This window comes from Piliocolobus tephrosceles, chromosome 7, assembly GCF_002776525.5.
Source record: "Piliocolobus tephrosceles isolate RC106 chromosome 7, ASM277652v3, whole genome shotgun sequence".
In the NCBI taxonomy this organism is placed as follows: Eukaryota; Metazoa; Chordata; class Mammalia; order Primates; family Cercopithecidae; genus Piliocolobus; species Piliocolobus tephrosceles.
In genome coordinates this window covers 97,893,760-97,910,730 of record NC_045440.1, presented here as the reverse complement: position 1 = coordinate 97,910,730, position 16,971 = coordinate 97,893,760, and the positions used below count along the sequence as shown (strand labels likewise).

Sequence of the window (16,971 nt, the reverse complement as noted above, 5' to 3'; positions counted from 1 at the left end):
TCCTTTGTAGCAAATTTCTGCTATTAGAATCAGTAGCTCCCATTCCTCCCCTTCTGTTATTTCCTGTTTGGCTTTTGCTCTTCACCTTCTAATAGAATTGTTCTTGTCAAGGTCACCAAAATACTAAACCCAATGATTGGTTTTCTATCCTCATTTTAGTTTATATTCCTGCAGCATGTGACACAAGAATCACTCCCTCTATCTCAATACACTTTTTCACTGGCTTCTAGTATTCCACACTCTTTCATTTTCTTCCTATACTGGCTTCTCTTTCTCAGCTCTTTGCTGATTCTCTCTTTTTTATCCACAAGCTCTTCATGATGGAACTGCCAGGGCTCAGTCCTTGTACCTCTTCTCTTCTCTATGCTCACTCACTTGTGATCCATCTGGCCCAAGGTTTCCTGCTGATGATTCTCAAATGATTTCTGCAGCCTTCTTCTCTTTCTTAGCATCATACTCTCTACCCGACATCTCCATTTGGATGTCTAGTCCTTGAAATGTGGCTAGTGCAACTGAAGAATTTAATTTTAAATTTTACCTAATTTTCATTCATCTAAACTTAAACATATTTTAATTTAGACAGCCACATGTGGCTAGTGGCTCCCAAGGAGCAGCTCTAGACTCAGTGCTGCAAGAACAGGGAATACTGTTTCCTCAGAGTGCCTGACACATAGTAGGTGCTCAATAAAAATGTGTTAATAGATGTATGATCAAGGTCCAAGGTCAACTTTCCCAAGAATTGCAGTCTATCACTTGCAGAGATAGGGTCAGAACCCAGGAACTCATCACTCAGAAAACACACTTCTTTCCTAGCATGTTAAGGAAAGATCTAGAAGTCTGGGCAGGGGCTTTCTGACAGCATACCTGTAGGTAAGAACAGTGCCTGGTCCTGGGTTTTCCTGATTTTACAAACACATTCATTCACACATATAAATTAAGGAAATAAACAATCCATCCTGCACAAAATCCAAACCCTCCAATCTCTGCTGATATGTAATCCACTTGATTCATTTTTGGCCATCATCAGAATTCAGAGCAGACGCTATCCACTTTCATGGTCTTACAGAGGGAAGTTATTAAAATTCTGTCAAGTATTGGGACCTCCCAATGGAGAGGAAGATGAAGGCCCATTTCAGCGTTCACAGATGAAGAGGTTGAGGTCACAGAATATAATGTTTTATGCAACTGCATCCTAGAAACCAAGCAGAATTACCAAATAGCTGTAGAAATTTAACTGATTTTTGCAGAATGAAAATACTATATAGGAAATTAAATGACTATAAGGTAAATAATATTTTTAAAAGCTATTTGGGTAATGAAATATGAAATCAGGCTTATGATAACAAATAAAGAGTTTCAAACTGTTTCCTGATAAAATCTTATTTTGAAGATCCACGTGGCCATTGCTTTTAGATATACTAAGGTACTAAGAAGCTACAAGTGTTTTACTGGACTGCAATAATACTAAGGATTAAGCAATATTTTGCATGTTCCTTAGTTTCCTAGTAAAAGGAGCAGATTGTTATAAATGTAATGTATGTCAAAATACATTTGGCATTTATTTGTATACCAATGTTTATAGCAACATTATTCACAATAACCAAAAGGTAGAAACAACTCAAATGTCCACTGATGAATAAAAAACCAGACAAAACGTGGTATACACATACAATGGAATATTATTTAGCCTTAAAAAGAAATGAAATTCTGACACATGCTACAACCTGGATAAACCCTGAAGACATTATGCTAAGTGAAATAAGCCAGTCACAAAAGGACACATATTGTATGATTCCACTTAGATGAGGTATCCAGAGTTGTCATATTCAGAGGCAGAAAGTAGAATAGTGGTTGTCAAGGGCTGGGTGGAATTTTATGTCTATTTTACTATAATCTAAAAAATCCCCAAACTTCAGCATGTGCTGTGTGATACCATGTGGCCATTACTTAGGTTAAGCTATAACCTGAGAGCTGTCTGCATGCTAATCAAGAAAGCACAGTGCGGGGATGGTCTTTTCAATTAGCTACCACAAGTTTTTGTTACCTGTATCTCAACCCACAAGCAATGCTTTGCTAATTAACATACTGAACGTCAGAAACGGGTTTTCTGTTGATGAAATTGGTAGTTTGTTATGTAGACTGGTGAATGTTAGAAAAAGGCTCTCATTAGTGAAATTAAAAGTATTCATTACATGTGGATTGGCAGAAATATTTTAGAAACACTCCCCACACCTGCTTCACAAGGGCACAATAATCCAATTAGTCCTGTAGCCTTTACCCTTAGGGATGATGGCCTAGGCTAAATCTCTAAAAAGTCCTATGCCCAGCCAGGAACACTGAGGGATTCTAGATCCCTGATCTAGCCAAAGAGTGATGAATCCCTGACCCTGGAATCTTTATGATGGCCTTCAGGGAATATTTTGCGCAAGATGGGGGTCAGAGCACCTAAAAATACATAGCTGACACATGCTCAAGTTTACAAAACAAGTCATATAAATTGTGTATGTGTAACTCAGTGTTTACTTGCTAATAAATGTTTTCTTGATGGATGTTTTATATGTGACAGTATTTGTCTGGGATTTCTGTTCATTATAATCTGGTAGTGAAGTTGTCAGTTGAGTAGGCAACTCTTACCTCGAAGCTTCATCAGGGGCTACTATGATTTACCAAAAAGATCCTAATAGTCACACATGACCAAATCAGCTGAGGTCAGTTCACAATCATCAGCATAGAAGCCAGAGGGAAATTGTAGTGCCAGAGGACAGGAGAAACTAAGCCATGACGACTCAGATTATTAGTCCTAAGAATATACTTTGGGATGGTTTAGTTTACTCTCCTCCCTGATTTTAGAGATTAAAAAATGACTGGGGCACAAAAATGTCAAGTGATCTTCTCATATGCAAACCAATTTCATAAGCAGAAACCAAAGGGAAACCTTTGATATGATCATTATTTAGAAGCTACCAGTTATTGAGAGATTATTATGTGCCATACATACTAGTAGGTGCTTTAGTATGTGATCACTAATTCTCAGAAAATCCCCGCAAGTTGAGTCCTATCATCCTTGAAGTTCAGAGAGGCCTTTCTAATAACCCATTTACAACCAATATAGCACTCAGCGTTTCTCCCAAATCTAGGCCATCCTATGCAGTCTTCCTCAGAGCTTGCTTCCTCAGCTTGCTTCAGGAGCAGCCTGGAAGTGCTGAAGATAATGTGCCAGCGATCAGTCCTCAGCCAATGGTGAAAGCTTCTTTTCCATAGGTAGGATACCTCTGATGTTCTACACTGTCTCCCTGTGACCTCCCACAGGTCACCAAGTGGTCCACAGGAGTAACCTGCTTGAGAATATACTGTTTATTAGCTTCTTTCCATTCTCTGACTCATTTCCTCACTTTCCATCCATCTTTCCTCGGATCATCTTTCAGATAAACTCCTGCCTCAAATCTTGGTCTCAGGGAACGCTTTTGAGGAATGCACCCAATACAATCATGTAATTTTCCCAAGGTAACCCAGCCAGCCATCAGGTTGCAGAGCTGGAACATGAACTCAGGTCAATCTGAGTTTTAGGATTATGCTCTTTTATTCTGCTTTATCAAATTTCATCTTTCTTCCTGAGCAAGTAGAGATAAGAGTGGAAGGAAAGATGGGTGTTACAGAAATAACCCTAGAGTTTAAAAAATGCTAGTTTTCTAAAGTGATTTGTTGGATTAGCATCTGAAACCCTCATGGCCTCAAGGTTCACAGTCACCACTCTGTGTTATAGCACTATGAAGCAGATTGTCTCAATGATGTTGAATCATCTGATTAGTCAATGTGGTAAGCTGAATAATGTTCCCCAAAGATGGCCAGCCACATCCTAATTCCTAGGGCCCATGAGTGTTACCTTTTCCTCATATGGCAAAAAGGAACTTTGCAGGTGTGCTTAAATTAAGGATTTTAAGATGAGTGATTATCCAGAGTTATCTGGGTGGGTCCAATGTAACCTTACAAAAGGAACGTAGGAGGTAGCTGGAGAAGAAGACAATGCAATGATGGAAGCAGAGATGATTGGAGTGATACACTTTGAAGACAGAAGAAGGGGCCACAAGGCACTAGAAGGCAAGGAAATAGATTCTCCCCTCAGACACTCCAAAAGGAACCATCTCTACTAACACCTTAACTTTAGCCCAGTGAAGCAGATTTCTGACTTTTGACCTCTAGAACGTAAAAAAGACACATTTTTTGTTGTTGTTGTTTTAAGTCATCGACTTTGTGGTGATTTCTTACAGTGGCAAAAGGAAACTAATATAGTCAACTAAGCATCACCAGTGATAATACTAGATAATATTTTTTCAGCCCACCTATGCAAAGTCTGGGCATAGTGCTGGGTGCTTTAGTGCACCATAATTCCCGCAGTGACACCGTTTTTAATCTCTTCATTTTACAGATGAGAAATGTCAGTAATGTCATTTTACTGACATGTAGATAGGTTAAGAACTTGGCTGAAATCACACAGCTAATACCTGAACTCAGGCCTTTTGGATCATGTTGCTAATCAAAACCCCACATCTGAATCCTTGAAACCGTGAGTAAAAGAAGCTAAGTGAAAAGGCACTATTGCCAATGTTGCAAATCAGCCTCCTTCAATTGCCTATTGAATAGCGAGAAACAGCAACATATACAATCACTCTGATCCTCACTCTTTTCCCATCACAGATCCTCTCCCCTATTCCTCTCTCCACTTCTGGAAAAGGGCAGTGTAACCCAAACAGTAGTGATGGTTGGATGGGGGTGACTTAGTAATTAGGTACTTTGGTTTCTAAGAGCTTCTTTCAGAATTGAGCCCATAAGAAATTACTGAGCAGCTTTCTTTGAAATCAGAAGTGGCTTTGCAAACCCAGGAAGAAATACATCCGTTTTCCTTTTTTTCAGTTTGAGTGCATTTTTATTTCCAAAACAAACAAAAAACTAAGTAATCACATTCATTTTGAAAAGAAGCAGGATTTGATTGGTTCTCACAGCTAGATCTTATCTCCCTAATTGTACCATATTGCATGCTCTTTCAGAGCAGCAGGCAGGTCTTATATATTTTCTCTTTAGCACTTAACATAAGGTGAGCTATCAGGAGAGAGAGAGAGAGAGAGCCACCAAATGGGGGTTACAATCACATATATATTTGCATATGTATATACTGAATCACATGTACTAAATCACAAATGTAATTTATTAAGCGTATTCCATATAGAAGGCATCAAAAACTAGCAAGTCAGGCATTTCAAAATGGTTTTTGTGTACTCATAAACAAAAAGAAGAGAGCCTAAGATTGATATATTTATCAAGTAGCAATGTCACAGAGTTGGCCACTACCAACTTCATGTTGTCTATTGTCATTAGGAATTTGCCCTAAGAAAATATATCCACAAAATAGTTACCCACTTGAATAAACAAAAAAAGGGGGAATAGACTCATGGAATAAAAGTATCTGCAGTCTTCTGAGAAGTTCACACAGCAGAAGGGTCAAGGTCAAGTTCACTGAGATGCTTTCTAGACAGGAGCAGCACAACTCCATAGTTTTGGAAAAGGACACTGGCCACCTTTTCAAGAATAGAACCATACTGTGTTCATATATGGAGCCTCAGTATACCTCAATTCTCTCCTGGGCTGTTAAGCTACCACTCAAAAGACTCAACACACTGCACACAGAAATGGGTATGGACAGAAGGCACCGACTAATATGGAAACAGACTGAATTCTGGGAGGGAAGCATATGTTAGTTTAAAGTTTCCTGGGCCTCACTTTTGTGATTCCATAGATGCCTGCATGGCAGCAACCAAGAGATTCTGAGTCATGAGGGACTATACTCTTCCCCTCTCTGTAGGGAGAAAGCTCTATCAAGGCCTCTTGCCTTTGACTTACTCCTTTGCCATAAAGCAGAGTAATAACAGGTGGTTGTTCCATTCCTTACAAGTACCCTTCAAATCTCATGTACTCTTCAATCCCTCTGCCATCTTCACGCATTGGTACTCAACTCTTCAGGCACATATCAAATGCTGCCTCCTCCAAGATGACTTTCCTGAGTTTTCCTCAACCAGTTTAAACTTTCTCTCTTTCCATTTTTATAGAAGTTGTACATTTTAGCATTTATAATATTTTACCTAGCTATTTAGGGATGTTCACATCTTATTTCCCTTTGTAGGAGATAGAGTTCAGAGAAGAGCTATGTTTTATTCAAAGGCCTAATTCAATCCAACATAAAGTAGATATGTAACAAATATTTTGAATTGACTTTCCAGGCTCTCTCTCTCACAGAGTAATAGGAATAAGGTTAGTATCAGGACATAGATAATAATTTCTCTATTTTTCGGTCTCTGGAATACTACTCTATGTGCTCAAATCCTGGCTCCACCACTCGTTAACTTATAGGAATTGGCCAAGGTACTTACCTCTCTCGGTGTTAGTTTCCTTACCCATTAAATGAGATCAGTAATAAGATTATAATGGAAAATATTTAAAAATATTTAGCAAGTGCCTAGGATATAGAATTCAATAAATGTAGCTATCATCATCATCATCATCATCCCCACCACAACTGTAGTTTCATTGGAAATTTGTTGATGGTCTTTGTTATTTTAAACAGAAATAACAAACCCGAATGCTTTTAGGGTCCAGGAAGGTAATGTAAGTGAGAAAAGTAAAATGCAGAATTTGGTGACAAGAAAAACAAGTAGCCAACTATGATATAGTATGATTAAGGCTATGTTACAAGTTTACTATGAAAACAGAGGAGGAGTACCAAACAGCCTTAGACACTGAAGGGAGACAAGACAACAAAAACAATAGTGATTGCTAACATTTCCTGAGTAATATGTGTTAGGAAGCTCTCTGTGCTAAGCCTTAAAAGATAAGTAGCAAAGGGAATAGCATATGAAATAAGGAATTGGGAAATAATTTGGTGTTTTTAAGGAAATTCCAGAAGGATGCTATGACCACAGTTAAGTCCACATGGAAAACCCATGAGAGACCAGGCTGGAGAGTTTGGCAAGTGTCAAGTCTTGTAGGCCTTTATATACCAATATGCCATGCTCAAGAGTTGGCCTTGAAATAATGGGAAGCTAGATTTTGGGAAAACAACTGGGAGCAATGCAGTAATGAGGAATTTTGAGTGCCTTAACTAAGGCAGCAGTACAATGAATAAAGGAGAGGCCACATTTAAAGTGTAGAAATGGCATTATCTTAAGGATTGACTGAATGAGGGAGAGTGAATGAGGAAAATAAGTCTAAGTCAATGCCAAGTTTTCAGGTTTAAGTGACTTGGACCATAATTTCTATTCCTAGAGATGGGTTGTGGTAAGGGTGAGATAGAAGTTTGGCTTTGGAAATGTTGAATTTAAATACCTACAGGATATCCAAGTGGTAACATCGACCACATGGCTTCCAAAATCTATAGATATAGATTTGAGAATCTATAGAGTTATCTTCCAGGAGCAGTGACCTGAATAAATAGAGTCCAAGGATGAGATCCTAGCGTATACTAATATTTAAGGGACTGGCACAAGAAAGGGAAGCAAAAAAGGAATGAGGGTAGAGAAGCTAAGGACATACAGAGTTTCAAGATGTAGGTGGTGGTTAACTGTATCAATGCTTCAGAAAAATCAAACAAGAAAAGGACTAGAATGCGCCAGTTCAATTTGGCCAAAAGGAGGACCTTTGTGTCCTTGGGAAGGTAGTCCTGGTGGACAGTTCCAAGTGGAATTCAGGATGCACTGGAAGGAGGAATGAGTGGGCGGACAAAAAGCTTGGCTGCAAAGAAAAGAAAGAGGTGGAGGTTGATAAAGTTGGGTAAAGCTGTGTGTGTGTGTGTGTGTGTGTGTGTGTGTGTGTGTATAAATAATGGAGAAGACTTGAAATATTTATATTCTGATGGGAAAACTTTAGAGAAGAGAGAGAATTGAAGCAATAGGATATAAATAGGATATAAATAATTGCCGGTTTGAGGTGCCTGAGGGCATACAGGGGGACCAGATTCTGAACATAGCCCTGGATAAGAAGAGGAACACATCCTACAGGATCAGAAAATGAAGAACGAAAATGGATGGAGAGTGGGCTGCTTTGCTGAACAGGGAAGGACATGGGGGTAGGAGAATAACCTCAGTGGTGACAGGTGTGTGTGACTTTCTCAAGCAGCCCTGGGCTGTCTGGCATGGATGGGGCAATGAAGGTAGAGGAGTGAATTGATCTAAGACATCCAGACCTCAGAGGGAAAATCTCATGCCATGAACTGTTTAGTGATTTCCTCAGCCTGAAATTTCATTATGAGTTTGAACAATTTGCAAACCTGCAAATCATCTGAGATTTTCCCAAAGCTATGCTGAATACTAATTCATCCAGATAGACAGTGTAACCTGCAAGGGAATTGGAGCCTTTAAACTCAATTCTCTCTTGACACTTGAGAAATGAATGGAGAATTTTGTGCCCAATTCTTAGCTGTTGGAGAATCAAGCACAAAAGCGTTTTATAAGAGTTGTCAGAAAAGAGTTTTGTTCTTTCTCAGAACACTCATTCTGCAAAGAAAAAAAGAAAAGAAAAAATGTGCAAGGAGGTTTTCACATCCCCTTGACAGGAGAAGGAGGAACTTACTTGCCCTTACAAATAAAGGGCATTCCCTACCTTTATTTGTAAAGACTCACACCTTATGGGAGTCCTGCAATAAATACTAATTCAGTGAATTTAGGATACCACAAAACAGATTCTAGTATCTCCATTCTGATCCCAGTGATGTCAGAGACTCTAAATATTGACTGTGACAAAACTTTAGGTTTAAAGTAGAAGGCAAATGAATAGCAGGTAAATTGATTACTTTAAAGATTTCAAATCCTGATTGATGGTTTAACCTCTCACAAGGCCTACTCCTTTTATAAAGAATACAGAAAGAAAGAGGGGCCACTGTCCTCCTTCTAGGTAATAAGCATCAACTGTGAGTGAATCTCCACTGTTATCTACGCCACTTATGTGTCACAATGGGGTCTTTTCCCACACCTCTTTCTTTTTCCTATCCAACTTCTATTTTTGGTTTAGGGGGGAACATGTGCAAGTTTGTTACATGGGCAAATTGTGTGTCATTGGAGTTTGGTGTACAAATTATTTTGTCACCCAGGTAATGAACGTATTTTCTTTATCTACTCTACCATTGAAGGGCATTTGGGTTAATTCCATGTTTTTCCTATGGTGAGTAGTGCTGCGATGAAAATACATAAGCATGTGTCTTTATGGTGGATCAATTTACGTTCCTCTGAGTATACATACAGCATTTGCTGGGTCAAATGGTGGGTCCTGTTTTAAGTTCTTTGAAAAATCTCCAAAATTACTTTCCACAGTGGTTGAACTAATTTACATTCCCACCAACAATGTGTAAGTGTTCTTTTTTCTCTGCAACTTCACCAGCATCTGTTATTTTTTGACATTTTGATAGTAGCCACTCTGACTGGTGTGAGATGGTATCTCATTGTGGTGTTGATTTGCATTTCTCTGATGATTAATGATGTTGAGCATTTTCCCATATATTTATTGGCTACTTGTCTGTCTTCATTTGAGAAGTGTCTCTTCATGTCTTTTGCCCACTTTTTAATGGGATTGTTTGTTTTTTGCTTGTTGAATTGCTTAAGTTCCTTACGGATTCTAGATATTAGACCTTTGTCAGATGCATAGTTTGTAAATATTCTCTCCCATTCTGTAGGTTGTCTGTTTACTCTGTTGATAGTTTCTTTTGCTGTGCAGAAACTGTTTAATTAGGTCCCACTTGTCGATTTTTGTTTTTGTTGCAATTGCTTTTGGAGTCTTTATCATGAAGTCTTTGCCAGGGCCAATGTCCAGAATGTTATTTCCAAGGTTTCCTTGTAGGATTTTTATAATTTTAGGTTTTGCACTTAAGTCTTTAATCAATCTTGGGTTGATTTTTATGCATGGTGAGAGAAAGGAGTCCAGTTTCAATCTTCCGCATATGGCTAGTCAGTTATTCCAGCAGCATTTATTGAATTGGGAGTCCTTTCCCCATTGTTTTTTATTGTTGACTTTGCCAAAGATCAGATGGTTGTAGGTGTGTGGCTTTATTTCTGGGTTTTCTAACCTGTGCCATTGCCCTATGTGTCTGTTTTTATACCAGTAACATGCCATTTTGGTTACTGTAGCCTTGTGGTATAAATTTCCCACACCTCTTGTGAACGGATCCTTCTCTCCTGGGTAGTTATGCAGAAGTACCTATTGGAAAAGGAATGCATCACCTCAAATCCTGAATCCATTCTATGTTTATATGAAAATTAACATTTTATAGCCTTTAACCCTTATGATTCTGAGGCTAACCACAGCTGACAATGGATTTTTGACAGATTTCAAAGGTAGTGGGTGTTAAAACTAAATGCTACATACAGTTTTCTACTGGAGTTTTCATCCCATATATTTTCCCCTTAGCTATGAAGCAAGAAAAGCCTACTGGAACATTACCTGCTCTTTACCATAATTTTAGCAGTCTACAATTTTAGTATTATGTGTCAAACAGATGCAATGCCTATGTACATATCCACATACATACAAAAAGACAAATAACTAAATGGAAGGAATCATGTGTTTTGTCAGTTATTGGTACCACAGGCATTCAGGATAACTGCAGTTTCCCTGGCGTGATAAGAATGAGGTTCAGATGAGCATGACATTTCCATCCTTTCTCTCTCTCTCTCTCCCATCCATCCATCCATCCATCCATCCATCCATCCAACCATCTTTGTATCTCTCACATCAGTACACTTTGGTAACCATTTCATTCTCTTTGGTCTTCCTTATAATTTGCCTACTGACCCACTGCTTCATGGGAGAAAGCTTTCTTTTTCTTCCCATTTTTCCTAAATCCCTAAATGTTCCCAATGTATAAGTTCTTAAATGCTAGGGACATGCATTTTGAGATCAGATCAACTGATCATAAATGGACAATGGCAAAACTAAAGATTAATTTAAAAACCAGCACCTACAAAGAGAACCTAAAATGTTCACCATGAAAAATCATACTGCTCTAAAACTAATTTTATGCTACAAAGGTATCTGATATAAAAAAGAAGCAGCCTCTGACATCTGGGAACTGGCCTGACATTTACAAGTAGGTATCAGTACTGTTGAAGAAACCATGCCATCTGTTCTCCTCATGAACAAATAACTAATCTCATGGAACACCAGCAACAGACAAGGTCACTCTGTGACTGTGCTGAAGTAAGTCAAAACTAGCCAGTTCATAATTTCAGTGAAGCCCAGAAAAAACAAAGTCACTGGCAAACCACAAAATATCAGACATCCCCTTTTCTGAGAAATATAAGTGATGATTGCATCTTTACTAATTAAAGCTTTAGTCTCCTTCTGGTCTTCTTATCTACAGACACAGTTTATTAAGATACACAGTCATAGGATTGTCCCCACTTCCCAATAGCGCCCAATCTAGAGCAAACTCCACTTTCTTGGACTCTTACCAAACCCTCCTCTACACAAAATCTCACTCCTCATCCCAGCCCTTTCCAACACCCTTTTACTGAGATACATCATGGTCCCCACGACATGAGTTCTCCCCCACTGCAATAAATGATAAACCCAACTTGTTCAGCCATAGATGTGTTCTTGGTTTTAGACAAAGCAGAAGTTAAAGGGGCATGGACTCTTGCAGCATCCTGTCCTGACATGAAGTTGCATCATAATGTTTGGAGAGGATGAGGTAGGTAAAACAATGAGAGCGGTTTCTCTAGTGGGGGTGGGTAAGAAAGCTTCCTTGGAAAAACGCTAATTCCAAAGAACTGCTTGAGAACTGTCCCCCACTCCGCTCCTGCTGTACTTCAATGAGGTCTTACACAGAGGCACTCACACAATGACTCATTATTGGGAAGAGTTTTGTGGTTTAACCTGATTTTTTTCCCATGCCACATCCCAGACTGGTTATTATTTTCAGCAAGTCAAATATATATGGTTGATCTCCTAGGTTCTGAGTGTGGGAAATATGGGGTTTCCAAGGACACCAGTTAAAGAGTGGTTTAGAAACGTGACATGTAATCTGGTATCTCAATGTCTTTACAGAAATGAATTAGGATAGGATGAAGGTAAAGTAGAAAGTTATGGGGAAAGTCTCTGAGAAAGTAGTTTTACAAACTATCATCTAAAATGGGGGGAAATTATAAAACATTAAAAAATGCTAGGTTTTCAAATGGTGTTTTGTTCTGGAAAACTTTTACTTACATAACTACACCATCATGTAGAAATTAGATTATTTTTACAAGTAGTGCCTCGACATTTGTCAGAGCATTGGAATTATGTGGGTAGGAAGCAAAGATGATTATCTCCACTCACACACTAGAAAACTGAGTCATATAAGTTGCACAATGCCAGAGCATCAGCATCAGGGCCTTGGAACTCACCCAGCTCTTCCTACTCCAGAGAACTCTCAGAATCCATCAAACATCCATTCGTGTGAAGTGACCTCAGTGTTATCCTTTTTCTTCTGCAACTGTTAACATTAGTAAACCTGGGAAAACACTGCCTAGATAACATAATTCTTAGGTGGGTACAATAGGTAGTTTCTGTGTAAACAGATAAACAAGGACTCAGAGACCATCTTGCTCCTCAAAGGATGGTTCCCAGATGCCCTTCATGGTAGCCAGCAGGGGAACTTAAGAAAAATGAAGATTCTGAGTCTCACCCCACACTTACTACATTAGTATTTTGGGGTACTGGGCTCAGGAGTCTTTGCACTTGTAATAAGCTGTACAGGAGATTCTTAACCACACTGAGTACTACCGGTCTAGGAGTAAGTGTTTCCAAAAGGCCACTCAAAATTAAAGAAAGGATCAGCACTCCCTACTCCATCCTAGGTTGAGTTCAATACACATAAAGGATAGTGTTAAAAAGGAAAAAATGACAAATGTTTAAATTATGAGTTACCAAGCAAAATTTTCAGAAGGGGTCCTGTAAGTTTTTATTGACTGCAAAATAAACATATCTCCAGCAGAAAGGGATCTCAAGAGTAATTTTTAAAAAAAGATCCTCTTGTAACAAAGCTGCTGCTTTTAAGCCCATGGAGGGATTCCTGTACTAATAGCAAATGAAGAAGAACTAGCAGACTATTTTGATCTTAGCAAAATCTGCAGCTGTAGCTCTGGTCTCGAAGGGGAGACTATGGACTACCCCCGCATCATTAGAAATGTTTCTGGGCCTGTGCTTTTAGGAAAGATGCAAACACATTGTAAGGTAAATAGAGGCAATGCAGCTTTCTTAATAACAATGGCTGCCTAGACATTTTAGAAATGGTAATATTATAATTTTCTTTTCTTTTTTTTTTTTAAGATGGAGTTTTGCTCTTGTTGCCCAGGCTGGAGTGCAATGGCACGATCTAGGCTCACCACAACCTCCGCCTCTCACGTTCAAGTGATTCTCCTGCCTCAGCCTCCTGAGTAGCTGGCATTATAGGCATGTGCTACCACGCCTGGCTAATTTTGTATTTTTGGTAGAGACGGGGTTTCTCCATGTTGGTCAGGTTCGTCTCGAACTCGTGACCTCAGGTGATCCGCCCACCTCGGCCTTCCAAAGTGCTGGGATTACAGGTGTGAGCCACCATGACCAGCCTATAATTGTCTTAAAAATACAAGGGACACCTGTAAAAGTTATTTTGAGTATAGATTGGACTTCCTATTTTAGAGCTAAGCTACAGGCAATCTATTTCTTTTCTTCCTGTATATGTGGTAGTTTTAACTGAGCTGTTCTTTTGAGCTACCTATGGTTAAAATTAATCAAGTTTGATGGAAAATAATGCAACACTCCAGTCTATGACCTTAAAGTAGCATTTCTTAAAATCCAGGCTCTAGGTTCTAAGTGCAAAAATCTCCTAGAAACTAATAAAGAGAACATAGAGAGTGAGGGTCCTTTGGTAACAGAGCTTCTAAGAGAAACATTAGCCTCAACTACTGTAGCATTTAAATGTCAATTATTCTCATTTTCACTGTTGAAACAGATACATTTTCATTCTTCAACAATTGTATAACCTTTGAAAACTCATGGTACAATCACCCTTGCTGGTTTTTAAAAAGCCATTTTAGGTTATGCAGTCTATAATAAACTAAGCAATTTGTGTAAAATTTCTTTTTAGAAAAGTCTCATTTAGGACTTGAATGTAGTGTATAGAACCAAACAACATGAACTAAGTGAAGTCAATGAATCTTTTCCAAAATGGTCATCTTGAACACAGATATTTAAAATGTGCTACAGATGTATACATCAAGGCACACAGCTATTCACAACATTAAAATTCCATTGATCAAAGATGAACATTTACATTTTTACCCACTACCAGCTTGGCAACTAGTTTGGTGAAAATTAACGATACTTTCATGAAATTTACGACACTGCTTTCATCACTACCATTTCTATTTCACCATTAATATTTTCAGGGCAAACACAAAGGGTGAAATATTCAAAAGAAGTCCTTTCTTTTTTGACATCATACTGTGATGTAAAAGGGTGAAAAAGCCCATTCTCTTTCTTGTTTCTCTTTATTTTTAACTTCTCTTTGGATATAATAATTGAAACTCAAATATCTTTTGATAAAAAAGCATTTCCAATATTATCATATAACATTGGATATCTATACTTCTCTATCATCAAAACAAGATACCTAGAGTACACCCCTGAGAGGAAGCTTCCAAAGCAAGAATCAGACAGGTGCACTCGCTGTTCAGCAATATTCTATCTTCTGCAACCTCTGCTGCTGATACCCAGGCAAACAGGGTCTGGAGTGGACCTCAAGCAATCTCCAACAGACCTATAGCTGAGGGTCCTGACTGTCAGAAGGAAAACTATCACACAGGAAGGACACCTATATCAAAACCCCATCAGTACATCACCATCATCAAAGACCAGAGACAGATAAAACCACAAAGATGGGGAAAAAGCAGGGCAGAAAAGCTGGAAATTCAAAAAATAAGAGCGCATCTCCTCCTGCAAAGGAGCACAGCCCATCGCCAGCAATGGATCAAAGCTGGTCAGAGAATGATTTTGATGAGATGAGAGAAGAAGGCTTCAGTCCATCAAACCTCTCAGAGCTAAAGGAGGAATTACGTACCCAGCGCAAAGAAACTAAACATCTTGAAAAAAGAGTGGAAGAATTGACAGCTAGACTAATTAATGCAGAGAAGGTCATAAACGAAATGACAGAGATGAAAACCATGACACGAGAAATACGTGACAAATGCACAAGCTTCAGTAACCGACTCGATCAACTGGAAGAAAGAGTATCAGCGATGGAGGATCAAATGAATGAAATGAAGCGAGAAGAGAAACCAAAAGAAAAAAGAAAAAGAAATGAACAAAGCCTGCAAGAAGTATGGGATTATGTAAAAAGACCAAATCTACGTCTGATTGGGGTGCCTGAAAGTGAGGGGGAAAATGGAACCAAATTGGAAAACACTCTACAGGATATCATCCAGGAGAACTTCCCCAACCTAGCAGGGCAGGCCAACATTCAAATTCAGGAAATACAGAGAACGCCACAAAGATACTCCTCCAGAAGAGCAACTCCAAGACACATAATTGCCAGATTCACCAAAGTTGAAATGAAGGAAAAAATCTTAAGGGCAGCCAGAGAGAAAGGTCGGGTTACCCACAAAGGGAAGCCCATCAGACTGACAGCAGATCTCTCGGCAGAAACTCTACAAGCCAGAAGAGAGTGGGGGCCAATATTCAACGTTCTTAAAGAAAAGAATTTTAAACCCAGAATTTCATATCCAGCCAAACTAAGTTTCATCAGTGAAGGAGAAATAAAATTCTTTACAGATAAGCAAATGCTTAGAGATTTTGTCACCACCAGGCCTGCCTTACAAGAGACCCTGAAGGAAGCCCTAAACATGGAAAGGAACAACCAGTACCAGCCATTGCAAAAACATGCCAAAATGGAAAGACCATCAAGCCTAGGAAGAAACTGCATCAACTAATGAGCAAAATAACCAGTTAATATCATAATGGCAGGATCAAGTTCACACATAACAATATTAACCTTAAATGTAAATGGACTAAATGCTCCAATTAAAAGACACAGACTGGCAAACTGGATAAAGAGTCAAGACCCATCAGTCTGCTGTCTTCAGGAGACCCATCTCACATGCAGAGACATACATAGGCTCCAAATAAAGGGATGGAGGAAGATCTACCAAGCAAATGGAGAACAAAAAAAAGCAGGGGTTGCAATCCTAGTCTCTGATAAAACAGACTTTAAACCATCAAAGGTCAAAAGAGACAATGAAGGCCATTACATAATGGTAAAGGGATCACTTCAACAGGAAGAGCTAACTATCCTAAATATATATGCACCCAATACAGGAGCACCCAGATTCATAAAGCAAGTCCTTAGAGACTTACAAAGAGACTTAGACTCCCATACAATAATAATGGGAGACTTCAACACTCCACTGTCAACATTAGACAGATCAACGAGACAGAAAGTTAACAAGGATATCCAGGAATTGAACTCATCTCTGCACCAAGCGGACCTAATAGACATCTATAGAACTCTCCACCCCAAGTCAACAGAATATACATTCTTCTGAGCACCACATCACACTTATTCCAAAATTGACCACATAATTGGAAGTAAAGCACTCCTCAGCAAATGTAAAAGAATAGAAATTATAACAAACTGTCTCTCTGACCACAGTGCAATCAAACTAGAACTCAGGACTAAGAAACTCAATCAAAACCGCTCAACTACATGGAAACTGAACAACCTGCTCCTGAATGACTACTGGGTACATAACGAAATGAAAGCAGAAATAAAGATGTTCTTTAAATCCAATGAGAACAAAGATACAAAATACCAGAATCTCTGGGACACATTTAAAGCAGTGTGTAGAGGGAAATTTATAGCGCTAAGTGCCCACAAGAGAAAGCAGGAAAGATCTAAAATTGAAACTCTAACATCACAAT

At 38.8% G+C, this 16,971-nt stretch overlaps 1 protein-coding gene and 1 long non-coding RNA gene across 2 annotated transcripts in view; one reads left to right on the top strand and one right to left on the bottom strand.

Moving 5' to 3' along the window:
• The window catches only part of CPQ (carboxypeptidase Q), a 519,617-nt gene that overhangs the window by 36,558 nt on the left and 466,088 nt on the right, over positions 1-16,971 (bottom strand). The gene's annotated exons all lie outside the window — the stretch shown is intronic.
• Positions 1-16,971, top strand: part of LOC111520889 — a 508,845-nt gene that overhangs the window by 345,333 nt on the left and 146,541 nt on the right. The window lies entirely within an intron of this gene.